The sequence below is a fragment of the Odocoileus virginianus genome, unplaced genomic scaffold, assembly GCF_023699985.2.
Source record: "Odocoileus virginianus isolate 20LAN1187 ecotype Illinois unplaced genomic scaffold, Ovbor_1.2 Unplaced_Scaffold_3, whole genome shotgun sequence".
Classification (NCBI taxonomy): domain Eukaryota; kingdom Metazoa; phylum Chordata; class Mammalia; order Artiodactyla; family Cervidae; genus Odocoileus; species Odocoileus virginianus.
The window spans coordinates 3,621,615-3,636,579 of NW_027224265.1; the positions used below are offsets into that span (position 1 = coordinate 3,621,615).

A 14,965-nucleotide genomic window follows, 5' to 3' on the forward strand; every position below is an offset into this window, starting at 1 on the left:
GGGTGTTTTTTTTTTTTTTACACAAACACAGTTTGTATTAAAAGTGACTGTGAGATGCGGTCACTTTTCCAGATGCCTCAAAACTTTGAAGAAGAAGGGGTTTTTTAAAACTCTCTCCTTAGCCTTATTTGTGACCATAAATGTACCTAATACAGATTCCTAGACATGTGTTATTATAAGTGATCCGCTATGCAGCTGGGCAGGCAGTGGAGGGACTAAAGGTCACTGATTCAATTCACCAACACCTCCCAGCACACCCGCTGGGGCCTGTCCTGTGGCTGGGAGCTGGGGCACTGGGCCGCCTCAGGCCAGCCTGTCTAAGAGGCTGGCAGTGGTCGTGGGCGGGCGCCAGCAGACCCAGACAAAGACCCTGCTCCCACGTGCAGTCACCTGGTGCAGCAGTAACAGACGATAAAAACAACACAGGTGCGCCCAGCTCTGGTCTTCTGCAGGACTGAGAGTCGGCTGGGGCTCCTTGCTTCAGAGACACTGCCGAGGTGCTAACCTAGGTGGGGCCTTGCTCAGCACCCCGACCTCCTCCTCCCGGAGCACCTACCCCGCCCCCACACCTCTCTGCGCCACACTATCCTCTCTGGCTGAGAAGTCTCGGCTCTGCCATTTCCCCTCCCCACCCCTGCACGTCTGCTCGGCCCTGCCGGCCCAGACCTCGCAGACTGGCAGCTGAGGGGCTGGGCCTGCCCGCAGGAAGGCCTATGCATCCGCATAAGGTCCTGCTGGCTCACTGTTCTGCGTTCAGCCATTCCACATGCCCGCAGCTGAGGGTCCCCACCAAAACTTCAACGCGTGGCTCCCTCTCCACGAACTCCTATCATGAAGGTGAGGGCAGGTCCCCACCCCTACCCCTGAGACAGCTGGCTCTGAGGTCCTGTGTCTGCACCTTCTCTGTCACCGTTCTACTACACGACTCTAATCTTGTTAAGGGTGTAGCATTGGTTTCTTCTCGGTCTTTTCTATCAGTATGGGCTTTGCTTCCTTCCTGTTAGAAACAGGGAGCGCCTTGAAGGCATGCACTGCAGGGGACTTTTTTTAAAATTTGCTTTTTAATTTTTGGCTGCGCTGCATCTTCACTGCTTTGTGCAGGCTTGTTCTAGTTGCAAGAGGGCGGGGCTGCTCTCTAGTCATGGCGCGCGGGCTCCTCCTTACGCGGGCTTCTCTGCTTGTGGAGCATGGGTTCGAGGGCGTACCGGCTTCAGTAGCTGTGGCCTGAGGACTCCAGATCAAAGGCTCAGCAGTTGCGGTGCACTGGCTCAGTTCCCTCACAGCATAAGGGATCTTCCCTGACCAGGGATTGAACCCATGTCCCTGGCATTACAAGGTGGATTTTTAACCACTGGGCCACCAGGGAAGCCCAGACTGCACCAATTTTTAACACAGGGCATTCTGAAGGGACCTTACGGCAGTACCAGGGAGAAAATATGATGGGCAGGGAGACAAGAAGAGAGTGACCACAGAGGTGGAGAACCAGCTCATCCCTTTTCACAACGTCCTTCATAACATTCAAAAGAGATTCGTGCTACCCATTCCTCAGGGAGGACACTGTGGAATGAAAGCAACCACAGACTCATAAGCCTAGACTTTTAACTCAGCATGCTCCCTATTAAGCTGTCTAGTCTTCTTTTGACCTATTTAGATATTTTTGAAAAGCAGGAAGAAGCAAAACAAGTATTTTTTTTCTATTGGGATAAAGGGAGAAAAATAAGAAACTGATGAAAACTTCCCTTTCTGTCATTCATGGTGGAAGTACATAAAACAGCAGATCCGCCCAATTTGCCCCTTTGCTCAGCACGCCCCACTTTCCTTGTGCATTTCTGTTACCCCTGGAGGAGGAGGCCAGAGGCTCCATTGTGCCTCACTCCATCCCCGAGCACTCACTGAGTCACCACGGGTGCAGAGCATGTGCTAAGCACGTGGTTCAAAATGCCTAACAAGTGAAGCCCACTTGGAGCCATTCTAAACTGTGAAAGGCAAGCCTATTTTGCCTAGCAGGAAAAATCTGCTACTTTTCTACCTTATTTTCAATGCTTCAGGAAAACTGTAAAAATGACAAAGTTACTCCCACATCTGTCCCCATGGCTCAGTGAGGTGGAGCTCAGGCAGGAGAAGCAGTGATGACCATCAGGGCTTCCCGCCAGAGCTCCTGGTGAAGGCTGGACTCATTCTGTCAAGTGAGATGAAGACACAGGAGATTTCCTGAATTGAATCTGGACCAATAACAAGAGGAGAGAGCACGGTCTGGGTTAGGAGGGAGGGGGGTTAAGGTGCACTGAATGACTTAGCCGTCCCTGGGCAGGGCGAGCGCGGTCAGGTACCTGGTGGTTGCTGAGTGGGAAAACTTGATGCCTTGGGGTGATTTGAGGTCTCGCCCAATAATAGAACAGAACAGTTGGTGCCAAGACCTCCTTCTCAGAAGCCAGGTCAAGCCAGGCCTCTTTGCAGGTGGGGCCAGGGCTGGCAGCAGAGCTGGCATCCAAATGCCCACCAACTCTTTGAGTGGCATTATCTCGGTGCCACAGGACACAGTCAAGCCAGAGAACAGCAGAAAGATGACCTGGGAATTCCGAAGGGTGAGGCCTTGCATTACATGAAATCTCCAACAGCCTTGGGCAGCATCTCAATCCTGCAAGCGATTGCTCTGCTCCTGCCTAGCTCAGGACATGCCTTACTTTTTATCACATCTACACTGGAAGGGACACATTATCTCCTGACTGGCTCCTGTTAGGTATGACTTGACCAAGATACCTGCTGATGGCTCAGAGGTTAAGGATTTGGATTCTGCTCAAGTGCACACATATCTAGGAATGTCTCTGCCTTGGCATCTGGTAGGGGAAAAGTTTGCTGAATGTAATGACAACAATCCATTAATGTCTAATCAAATAATTAAAACTTCCCCTCTCCTGGTCAGCCAAGGTGGAGGCTTCCTAGATGTGTGCACTTGAGCAGAATCCAAACTCAAAAGGAGAATAAAATGTGCCCACTGAAAAATCTACTGTTCTCTTGCCTACTACCACCCCATCCATCCCATTCTCCACCCCTCAAAGTAAGCATATCACTAGCTTCTCAGTATCTCTGCAGTGTTCCTTTATGCAAATACAAGTAAATATGAAAATGCTCATTCCCCATCCCTTACACAAAATGTAGCCAACTATATACACTGTTTTGCATTTTTGCTGGCAATCATTCTCTCTCAGTTTACTAAGAACTTTCTCATTCATTTTTGTAACTATGTTGTGTTTATGTGGTTCCATCACAATTCATTTATCTGGTCCTCTGTAGATGGTCCCTTAGACTGTGTTCAACTTTTGCTATTACAAAAAAGGGCTACAATGGAAAAATCTTATACTAATACATTCATCCTGCTATATATATGAAAGCTACATATAGAAAAATTCCCAGCAGTGAGATCGATGGACCCGCGGTCTAATGCATTTGTAATTTTGAGGGATAAAACCCAAAAGCTCCCATCCAGCTGGCCTGCATGCCCTCACAAGCATCGTAGGGAAGCGCCTGTTTGGCAGGGGAGATGTTTGAAGAGAGCCAGCTCCCCGCGCAGGGCAGCCCTGCAGACACCGGGGACAGAGAGCTGAGCGGCGGGCAGGCCGTTGGGTGCTGTGCTGAGTACCACCCAGGAGAGCACCGGCATGAGGCTCAGAGAGGACAAGCCCACTGGGGCCACATGGGCTCAGAAAGCGCCCTGCGTGTGGGCCCCTCTGGGAGACTTAGTTTAGAACAGAACACGTCCAACTGCTTTAGACACTTAGAAGAAGAGCTCAAAGATGGTTTCATGTCCTCAAGACCAGTTCTTGGAGAATGAAACAATGCCATCTGCCACCATATGGATGGACCTAAAGAGATTAGGGTGTGGGCTTCCCTTGTGGCTCAGCTGGTAAAGAATCCACCTGCGATGCGGGAGTCATGGGTTTGATCCCTGGGTTGGGAAGATCCCCTGGAGAAGTGAAAGACTACCCACTCCAGTATTCTGGCTTGGAGAATTCCATGGACTGCATAGTCCAGGGGTCACAAAGAGTCGGACGTGACGGAGCAACTTTCACAGAGATTGTCATACTAAGTGAAGTTAGAGGAAGACAAATATCCTAAGACATCACTTATATGTGGAATCTAAAAATGATACACATGAACTTATTTACAAAATAGGAATGGATTCACAGACACAGACATAGACAACAAACTTAAGGTTACCAAAGGGGGAAGGGGATGGGAAGGGATAAATTAGGAGTTTAGGATTAGCAGATACAAACTACTATATATAAACAAATGAGGGACCACTGTACAGCACAGGAAACTATATTCAATATCCTGTAATAACCTATAATGGAAAAGAACATGTGTGTGTGTGTGTGTGTGTAACTGAATCACTTTGCTATATACCAGAAATTAACACAACATTGTAAATCAACTATATTTCCGTTAGAAAAAAGAAAAAGACTATTAATAGCTTTTGAGCTTAAGAGCCTTTCAGCGCCAGGGGCTGGAACCCTTGAGAATGATGGGAAGTCGGTGGGCGGGGCTCAGGATTGACAGCTCTCCTTTCACCTCTGCCTGGCGGTGAGCTTCAGGTCCCTTCCTCAAGCAATAGGTTCTGTCATCCTGGCCCTGCATTCCCCTCAGGGTGGTCTAGGAAATCAGATCACATGGATGAAAGCCACCCACGAACAATAATGTGTCTGCTAAGTCTCTCTGTCGTGTCCACCTCTTTGTGACTCTTTAGACTGTAGCCCGCCAGGCTCCTGTCTGTGAGATTCTTCAGGCAAGAACACCGGAGTGGGCAGCCATTTCCTCCTCCAGGGGATCTTCCTGACCCAGGGATGCAACCTGCATCTCCTGCATTACAGGCAGATTCTTTACCAGCTGAGCCAACAGGGAAGTGTTGTGGGAGTTATTCTAACTGAAAGGCGGTGTCCAACCAGCACGCCGAGGATGGCAGATCAGGCAGAGGGCAAATGGAAGAGAAGCAGGTTATGAGAAAACGGGTCTCTCGGGTGTAACCTGGGTCAGCTGTGCGCGGTACACACTGCAGACAAGGGCCCTGCTTGGAGACCCTCTGACCGCTCCCCAGCACTGCTTGGCCTCTGACCGTGGAGCACGCACGGGAGGACACGTGTCTCCAGTGTCAGAGGCTGACTCACTTCCCTCTTCCCGGCAGTAAGCACAAAGGCCGAAGGCAGTGCCCGCACCCAGAGACAGCCAGCAGCCCTGAAGGCGGGTCCTTCCGGACCGGCGGTGGAGAAACCGCGTCTATGAATATTCATCCGCTTCTCAGTGTGGAGTGTTCTGTGTAAAGACCCTTTGAAAGCTGATGAGAACTGGCATAAAAGGGTCTGATTAACTCCCGAGCCAGCTGGCCCCTACCGCAGAGCACGGGCAGTGGTTGTCATAGAGAGCGGGTCAGCGGAGGGACCGCTTCTGCAGATGTGTGGGCCTGGCGCGGCGGCAGCTGCCCGCTTTCCTGCGAGAATCGGACGGGTGCTGGAATTGGGCTGGGGCCTGAGGAACTAAGTAAGCCGCCAAGAAACCAAACCAAACCTCGGCTCCCTGAGGGTACATCCTTGACGCTCGCAATTTCTGAGATGTCAGGTCTGAGGAGGAGGGGGGACCTCTACCTGAAAATGTCCCCCTGCCCTGTCGCCTTCCTCAGCTCCCACCGTCCTCGACGGCTGGCCTCAGAGCCTCCGGGTGAAGGCTGCCCGCCTGCTCCATCCCACAGGGATGCTTCGCTATGCTCACGGCCCCGCGCCTAGGCATCTCCCGTGGGAAACCGGCTACACACCCTGCCATCGCGTTACGTCCCCCTGCACGTCGGCCTGCTTTACAGTGAGTTTGTGACCATTATTTAACACTTATATACCCTTTCCCCGCTCATTCATTCCCAACCCATCTTCATTTAATAAACATATATCGAACAAATAACATGCACCTCAACTTAAGTGCTGAAGACTCAAAGATAATGACAAAGATAATAATGATAATAATAAATGATGATGATGTAACAACACAATAACAGCCATAATAATAATATTTACTGGATGCCATAATCCAGCCTCTGGGTTATACTCTACCCCATTTAATTCTCAAAACAAACCCTTAGGAGGAAGGTTTATAATTATCCCCATTTAGGAACCATATTCAATATTCCCTGAGAAGCCATAATGGAAAAGAATATAATAATGAATATATATCTATACACACACAAAGATATATTAATATAACTGAATTATTCTGCTTACAGCAGAAATTAACACAGCATTATAAATCAACTATACTTCAATAAATTTTTTTTAAAAACAAACGAAAAGAACTAAGAAATCAAGACTGAAAATATATAATTATTCCCATTTTATCTAAGAGGAAATTGAGGCTCAGAAAGGCTAACTAATTTGCCTGAGGCTACACAGTTAGTATATGATAAAGCAGTTAAAGCTTCTGACTTTGTGAAGACAGAAACGCCTTTTAAAATCTGAGACAGAGTGCACCACGCACACAAACTGTGGTTAGTCTGAGCTCCATGCAGGTTTTCTGAAGCACCTCTGAATTCCCGCCAACTAACAGGTCCCTTCCCTTATGCATGGCTTTAGGCCCCTTTCACGTTTGTAGCACATGCTTCTTTCATGTGTTTCTTTTCTCACATTTTATTTTTTTCCCAAAACAGGATAACTTTATATAGCAGACCCTGTTAAATCCTAACCAACATTTACCTGGCTGTCCACTTTTCAACAGCACCCAAATTTTGTTCACTCTCCCCCAAGGATCTGTGCACTTCAGGGACTGATCTGAGGAGCGGGGTTAGGATGAACATGTGAAACAACGCAGTGAGACACAAAGGAAGACAGGAAGAAACTCTTTTATTAAAGAGTTGAGAGACTAAGCAAGAAAGAGTGCCCCCCCCTCCCTTTTTTTTTGCCTCTGCACATGACTGTCTGTGTATGAAGCCTGGAACTACGGCAACCACTTTGAGACCAGAGGAGCCAGACAAGACAACACAGTCAAGTTGAAAAGAATCTGGGTCTTCAATGACACTGTTAAATAAATTAGCCAATCCTGGAGCAGTCTTTCTGCCAGATTTCTTATTAATCAATAAGAAATTGATTGATTTCAATTGATTCAATCATAAATACCCTTACCATCCCAGCCTTGTTGAATACCACCATGATTGTTCATGAATGAAACGCAACTATGCTCCCTGCTAGCAAGAGCCATGCACAGTGATGTCCCCGGAAGAGGAGGGAAGGGTTACAAGCACATCCCACTACCCTACAGCTCTCCACCGTCTGCCGCGGTCTCCCCTGCCCTGCACGGCCTGCCAGCTCCCTTGATCCTGTCCCCAGTCCAGCCCGTCTGAGGAGAAGGGCCACACCTGATCACCTGAGCCTCACTTCTCTCCAGCCTCAGGTCACAAGGCCTCCCTAAGGCTTCAGGCGCCCTGCCCCTTGCTCTCGGGGTCTGTCAGAGGATGTAGGGGTGGGATGGCACCTGGCGACAGGAGAAAGCTGCACAAATTCAAATCCAGGAGTGAGTAAAGCCCACAACAACATTGAGGCGGTCTCCAGAAAAAGAGAAAGAAGAGATGTTCTATGAGTGTCTGTGCCAACAAAGTCGGCTTGCAGAACTGCAGGGGCAGAATAAGGCATGTGAAGGGGGAGGAGACATGAAATGCTAACATTCATTTGTTTTGTAAAAGAGACCACTTACTGAGCATTTACTCTGTGTCAAACTGTGCCAAGCGATTAAGAGAAATCATCTCCTTTCTGTGTTACTCTCTTCTCTCTCCCAGTGAGGTAGAGACTTCACTGTCTCTGCTCCAGAGAGGAATGTTGAGGAGGTTATGTAACTTTGCCAACTTGAATGCTGCTAGCAAACAGAGAGCCAAGATTCAAACTGGCTTCAGCCTGACACACAGCCCGCGCTCCACAAACGACCACCAGGTACTGCCTCATTCATTCCTTGTTTTAATAAGAATTTGCTGAGCGCCAACACTGAGCCAGCCAGGACTGGTGTTCAATACTTAAGGTACAAAGACAATTAAGACACAGTCTCTGTCCTGATGGAGCTTACGGGCCAGCAGGGACACAGGCTCATCTCCATATCACACCATGGAAAGACCCCCAGGCATGATGGAGCACATAATTCACTGCAGGGGCAAAGAGGCTGAGAGGCAGGCATGGAGGAGACGAGATGCAGCGCGTGCATGCTCAGCCGTGTCTGACTCTTGCTGCTCCATGGACATCACCGGCTACGTTCCTCTGTCCATGGAATTTTCCAGGCAAGAACACTGTGCTGGGTTGCATGATAACTCCTCAGTTTTAAACAAGAGTTAAGAGTAGCTAAGGAGGGGACTTCCCTGGTGGTCCAGTGGCAAAGACTCCCACTCCCAGTGCAGGGGGCCTGGGTTTGATCTCTGGTCAGGGAATTAGAGCTTCCCTTGTAGCTCAGTTGGTAAAGAATTCTGCCTGCAATGCAGGAGACCTGGGTTTGATTCCTGGGTCAGGAAGATCCCCTGGAGAAGGAAATGGCAACCCACTCCAGTATTCTTGCTTGGAGAATCCCACATGACACAACTGAAAAAGATCCCGTATGCCCCAAAAGACCTGGAACAGCCAAATAAATAAATAAAAATTTTTATAGAAGAAAGAAAAGAGTAGCCAAGGGGGCCGCACTGCAGAGGGGAGGAAAGCGTGACGGCGTGGCCATAAGGGACTGGAGACAGTTCTCGGCTGCGGGCGGCTCAGGGAGTGTCAGGAGACATCTCTGCCTGTCACAGTGAGGGGCTGGAACCACACAGAGAAGGTGCGTGGAGGCCAGGGAGGCTGCTGAGCATCACAGCACAGCCCACAGTGAAGAATTATCTGGCCTAATTATCCAGCCAAAAAGCAGGTCGAGAAACTCTGCTTTAGATTTTTAACCTAGTCCGTGCCTGCGAGGTCCACTTCAGTTGTGTCCGACTCTTTCTGACCCTATGGATCACAGTCCTCCAGGCTCCTCAGTTCATGGGATTCTCCAGGCAAGAATACTGGAGTGGGCTGCCATGCCCTCCTCCAGGAGATCTTTCTGACCCAGGGATCAAATCTGCGTCTCTTGCATTGGCAGGTGGGTTCTTGGCCACTAGCGCCCCCCTGGGAAGCCCTTAACCTAGTTCAGCCCTAGTCATTTGGCAGAGATGAAGAATGAGGCTAAGCGCTAAGCCATCCTGACTCTAAGAAGCCCAGGGCAGGCAGAACTCTCTGCTGGCAGCTGACACCAGGAACGGACAGAGCCTGGTGCGCCGCTATAGGCATGGTCCAGGCTCTGGTGCCAGACTGCCTGGGCTTGAATTCCACATCCGACTCTATGATTGTGCTGCTTTGAGCAAGTTCCTGGCTTCAGTTTCCTCATCTGTAAAATGAGGACATGACAATACTTATGAGGTAGGGTGGCTGTTCTAGTTATTTATTGCCGAATCCAAACCACCCAAAATGTAGTAACTTAAAATAGTCATTTTAGCTTGCTCACAAGACTGTGGGACAGTAAATCAACTGTACTTCACTTCAAAAACAAAGACTGTGGGTCAAGCACTTAAGCAGGCTCAGCTGCACAGTACTCGGATCCACGTGGCGTCACTGGGATGACACCCGGTGGGGTGCTGGCATCCGAGACGGCTTGTTCTCTGCCAGGTCTGATGCCCCACGAGGAAGTTGGAGGTGGCCCCGTCCCTCTCTGTAGTCTCAGGGCCCTCCCCATGGTTGCTCTGGCAGAGCAGGCAAATCTCTTATGTGGTGTCTGGGTTCCCCAAGAGTGAGTGTGCAAGAGCCAGGGTTTCCAAAGTCAGCTCAGAGGCAGCCTGTCAGCACTTCTGCCATAGTCTATGGATCACAGGTGGCAGGGGGCCATCCAGATCCCAGGGGAGGGCACATAGACCCCAATCCGCAGTGGGAAGAGTGTCAAAGAATCTGTGGGCATCGTTCATCTGCCTCAGTGACTGTGGGAATTAGAGCCCGATACCAAGAAACACTGACAGCAGTCCCCGCATGAAGCAACACACATGAGCTGTGAGTGCTGGCCTCCCCGGTAGCTCAGCAGTAAAAGAATCCGCCTGCCAGTCCGGGAGTCACACTTCCCTGGTGGCTCAGACGGGAAAGAATCTGCCTGCAATGCGGGAGACCCGGGCTCCGCCCCTGGGTCGGGAAGATCCCCCGGAGAAGGGAATGGCTACCCACTCCAGTATTCTTGCCTGGAGAACTCCATGGACAGAGGAGCCTGGCAGGCCACCCTTTGGGGGTCACAAAGTCGGACACGGCTGAGTGACTAACACGTTGCTGTCAGTGCTACCACTTAATTAGTAGCAGGACACTTGAAAGCCTTTCTGGAAAGACTGGAGAAGCCGGGCCTTTCACAGGTGACTGCCTCCCTCCCTCCGCAAGCCTTCAGATAAATGGATGGTTCATGTCCGACAGAGGAAGAGGTAACCCTGACCCAATACCTCCGCCCAACAACCCTGGCCAAGACCAGTCCATGACCTGATGTGGCCCCGAGAGGGACCTGCAAGTAGGGTGAGCGCAGCACCCGGGCCTGGGCCAGCAGAGAATACCAGCCGGCTCAACCGTCTGCTGCCCTGACTCGGCCCAGGCTTGCGGTGAGCACGGCCAGCTGCAGTCACCTCCTCTGCTCCCAGGTAAAAGCCTGCAAGAAAGGGGAGGACCGCCTTTTCCGGCTGTGTCTCTTGTCCTTTATGAAAAATGTTTCCTATCTCTTCCTCCCCATCAAGGGGAATCTATGGAGCCGAGCAGGCATGCATGCATTCACTCATTTAACAAACATTTAAGCACCTACTGAATACCAAGCGGGCTTCCCAGGTGTCTCAATGGGTAAAGAAGCCACTTGTGATGCAGGAGACGTGGGTTCGGTCCTCAGGTTGGGAAGATTCCTGGAGAAGGGCAAGGCAACCCACTCCAGTATTCGCGCCTGGAGAATCGCCATGGATGAGGAGCCTGGCGGGCTACAGTCCACAGGGTCACAAAGAGTCAGACACGACTGAAGCAACTAAGCCAATACCAGGCATGAGCTAGACCCTGAAGGTACAGCCTGAACAAGACAGACAAGTCTTTGCCAACATGGAGCTCATATTTCCAATGGAGGAGCCAGATAACAAGTGAGATACTGATTCTGACTAGTGCTGTAAATGAAACATGGCATTTGGGCAGAGAAAGGACTGCAGGTAGCAAGGTCTGGAAGGATTGAAATTAGGGAGTATTACAGAATGACAGGCAAGGGAGGCTGGTGCCTTGAGCTTGCATACCTGGGTGATAGCGACGAGAGTCAGGAAGACGTAGACAGGTTCTCCTGTGGAAGAGGTGGCATGTATTATGGGTGGAGGAGAGGCTGGGGAGTAAGTGAGAGAAGTCAAGCATGATTCCCAGGGTTTCGTCTCGATCACAGGGCGAAGCACAACGCCACTCACCAGGAGGGCAAAGACATGGGAGGTGGGAGGGCAGGGACCAGTCAGGGGGAGAAATCCAAGAGTTTCATTGTAGCTGTGTTCAGTTTGAGATTCCTGTGGGATAACTGAAGATGCTGAGTAGGGTAGTTGAATAGACAAGTCTAGAATATAGAAGGTTTGTATTGGAGTTACAAATCCAGGAATCAGCATACAGACACTATTGAAATGTGAAAGACTGAGTGACTTCATCCAGGAGAACATGCAAGTAGAGAAAAGGAGGGGGCCATTGATATTACCTCCCAAACAAATCTTTCACTCTGCCCAAACTAGTCTACTTAGGTTCTAAGCAAATATGGGCTCTCCAACCCCTGGACTGTGAGTGTGTGCAAGCACGTTTGTGTACCACTCCCTCTGCCTGCAATGACTTCTTGTCACTCTCCTGTTTCCTGAAACACTCATTCTTCAAGGATTAGCTCAAATCTACCATTTCAGGAATCCTCGTCTCATTAGCTCCATTGCAAATGGCAGTCCCGCTGCTTTCTATAAGTTGCATTGTTTCTTCATCATACATCTGGCATTTGTAAAACATTGCCTTGTGCTCTGTGTATATGTCATATTTTCCCCTAAACAAATGATAAGCTCTTAAAAGGCAGTCTGCCAGCCTTTGTACTCCCAACACCTGGCAGATGACCCAGAAAAGAAGTTAAAGATCTGGGTTGATCAAGAACTTTCTTTTGGTAGTTTTTGTTCCAATGGCTGAGGATTCATCTCAAATTCCTCCGCTCGGCGAGATAACAGCTCAGCAAGAGTGCCCCAATCAAAGCCCTAAGAATGAGGCAGTGATTGTCCAATGCTTTAAAATACTTATGGCAAATATATGCTTGTGTCAAATAAAAAGAATGTGACTCAATCCATATTGAAAAGGACTGGATGAAAGCAGTTACCCACAGAGAAAAACCAAAGAATTAAAATGAACGCCTCTAGACTGTTCCAACTATTTCTGCATCTACTGCTGAATGACAGTCCCATTATTTGGAACACATTTCCATATGTTCATGTCCATTTAACACTCACTCCTACTTCCCTGGTCCCAGTTTCATACCTTACAACTTATAGTCTTTCCACACATTTCTAGAAGGTCTAACTGGATTCTCATGCTCCCAACAGTTTGGCCAGCACCAAGGATTGAGCCCTACATTTTCACTCTTTTGGTTGTATTTGCGAGAGACCTCCCCGTCACAGCTCTCTCCACACGACCCCTCACTTCTCTAGCTATATTTGTCTCAACCCATTATCCCAAGGTATGATCAATCTAGACAGCATATTAAAAAGCAGAGACATTACTTTGCCAACAAATGTCTGTCTAGTCAAGGCTATGGTTTTTCCAGTGGTCATGTATGGATGTGTGAGTTGGACTATAAAGGAAGCTGAGTGCTGAACAACTGATGCTTTTGAACTGTGGTGCTGGAGAAGACTCTTGAGTCCCTTGGACTACAAGGAGATCCAACCAGTCCATCCTAAAGGAAATCAGTCCCAAATAGTCATTGGAAGGACTGATGCTGAAGCTGAAACTCCAATCCTTTGGCCACCTGATGCGAAGAACTGACTCACTGAAAAGACCCTAATGCTAGGAAAGATTGAAGGCGGGAGAAGAAGGGGACAACAGAGGATGAGATGGCTGGATGGCATCACCGACTCAATAGACATGAGTTTGAGCAAGCTCAAACTGCTTGGGAGTTGGTGATGGACAGGGAAGCCTGGAGTGCTGCAGTCCATGGGGTCGCAAAGAGTTGGACGTGACTGAGCGACTGAACTGAAGTGATTATCCCGACAGCCTCCAGCTCTTCCAGGTGCCCTTCAGCCAGGCCCTCCCTGTCCAACAACCCACAGCAGAGCTCTCCAACGAGGCACAGCATTCTTCAACTCCCAATTTCTCTTTAAAGGTGCAGCCAGCACACCTCCAAGTGTGTAAAGGCCAGTTGTTGTGACCATATTGAATTAAATCAAGCTGTTTTGACTCAGTTTTCCAAAGTGAACTGTTACTGATGGTTGAGTCATATCTGTTTTCCAGAGGTCATATTATTTCCCCTTTCTGACTCATGTTTCACTTCAATACTAGTACAACTTGAACACCCCAGTTGACTGTGACCCTTCTTTTTTGCTTCCAGGAGCACCAGCCGCAGCTCAGCCCCCAGGGCTCAGCCTGCAGACGCTGGGCTGTGAAATAGGACCCAAGCTGAAACAGGATCCACTTAAAACTGCTGCGTGATCTTCAGCTAGTTAGTCTGAAGCTGTTTCCTAATATGAAACATGAAGGTTAAAAACACTAAAGGGGCTTCCCTGGTGGCTCGGTGGATAAGAATCTGCCCGCCAATGCAGGAGACATGGGTTTGATCCCTGGTCCGGGAAGATCCTACACGCTGTTAAGCCCATGTGCCACAACTCCTGAGCCCAGAACCGCAACTACAGAAGCCCACGCACCCTAGCCCCCGTGCTTCACGAAAGAAGCCACCGCGATGAGAAGCCCACACACTGCACCTAGAGAGGAGCCTGCTCGCAGCAAGTACTTAACCTCCTGACGCCTGTTTCTCCAGTTGAAAAACAGACTAACAGTGCCTTGGACTGCAAGGAGATCCAACCAGTCCATCCTAAAGGAAATCAGTCCTGAATATTCATTGGAAGGACTGATGCTGAAGCTGAAACTCCAATACTTTGGCCACCTGATGCGAAGAGCTGACTCATTGGAAAAGACCCTGATGCTGGGAAAGATTGAAGGTGGGAGGAGAAGGGGACGACAGAGGATGAGATGGTTGGATGGCATCACCGACTCAATGGACATGCATCTGAGCAAACTCTGGGAGTTGGTGATGGACAGGGAAGCCTGACCTGCTGCAGTCCATGGGGTCACAAAGAGTCGGACATGACTGATCAACTGAACTGAACTGAACTGAAAAAAAAGAAACACTATGAAGCACTATACTCCAGTACTCTTGCCTGGAGAATCCCATGGATGGAGGAGCCTGGTAGGCTACAGTCCATGGGGTCGCAAAGAGTCAGACACGACTGAGCGACTTCACTTTCACTTTTCACTTTCATGCATTGGAGAAGGAAATGGCAACCCACTCCAGTGTTCTTGCCTGGAGAATCCCAGGGACGGGAGAGCCTGGTGGGCTGCCGTCTATGGGGTCGCACAGAGTCGGACACGACTGAAGCAACTTAGCAGCAGCAGCAGCAGCATGAAGTACTATAGTGAAGATTAAAACAGATAACACATGGAGAACTTCTGGAAGCAAGTCTCTCATAGAGGTGGGAGCTCAGTAACATTAGGCTGAATCATATGCAACTGCCATTTGTATAGAACAAAAATGACCAAATACTGACAATTTCTTACAATTCAGCATGCCATTAGCTTGCTACTCAAGTATGTGGGAGATCTAGTTGGCTGGAGTTTTGGGTACAGAAGTGATGAAGCCTCAGAATTAACTTGTATTTAAATCATCAAAGAATCAAGGAACGTCA

At 49.2% G+C, this 14,965-nt stretch overlaps 1 long non-coding RNA gene across 1 annotated transcript; it reads left to right on the forward strand.

Annotated features, from left to right (window-relative positions):
• The first annotated feature begins 7,824 nt into the window (after positions 1–7,824).
• On the forward strand, positions 7,825–14,393 carry LOC139033358 (uncharacterized). Its single transcript, XR_011485940.1, has 2 exons — positions 7,825–7,958; positions 13,615–14,393. It is a non-coding gene; the product is annotated as an uncharacterized lncRNA (long non-coding RNA).
• The last annotated feature ends 572 nt before the right edge of the window (positions 14,394–14,965 follow it).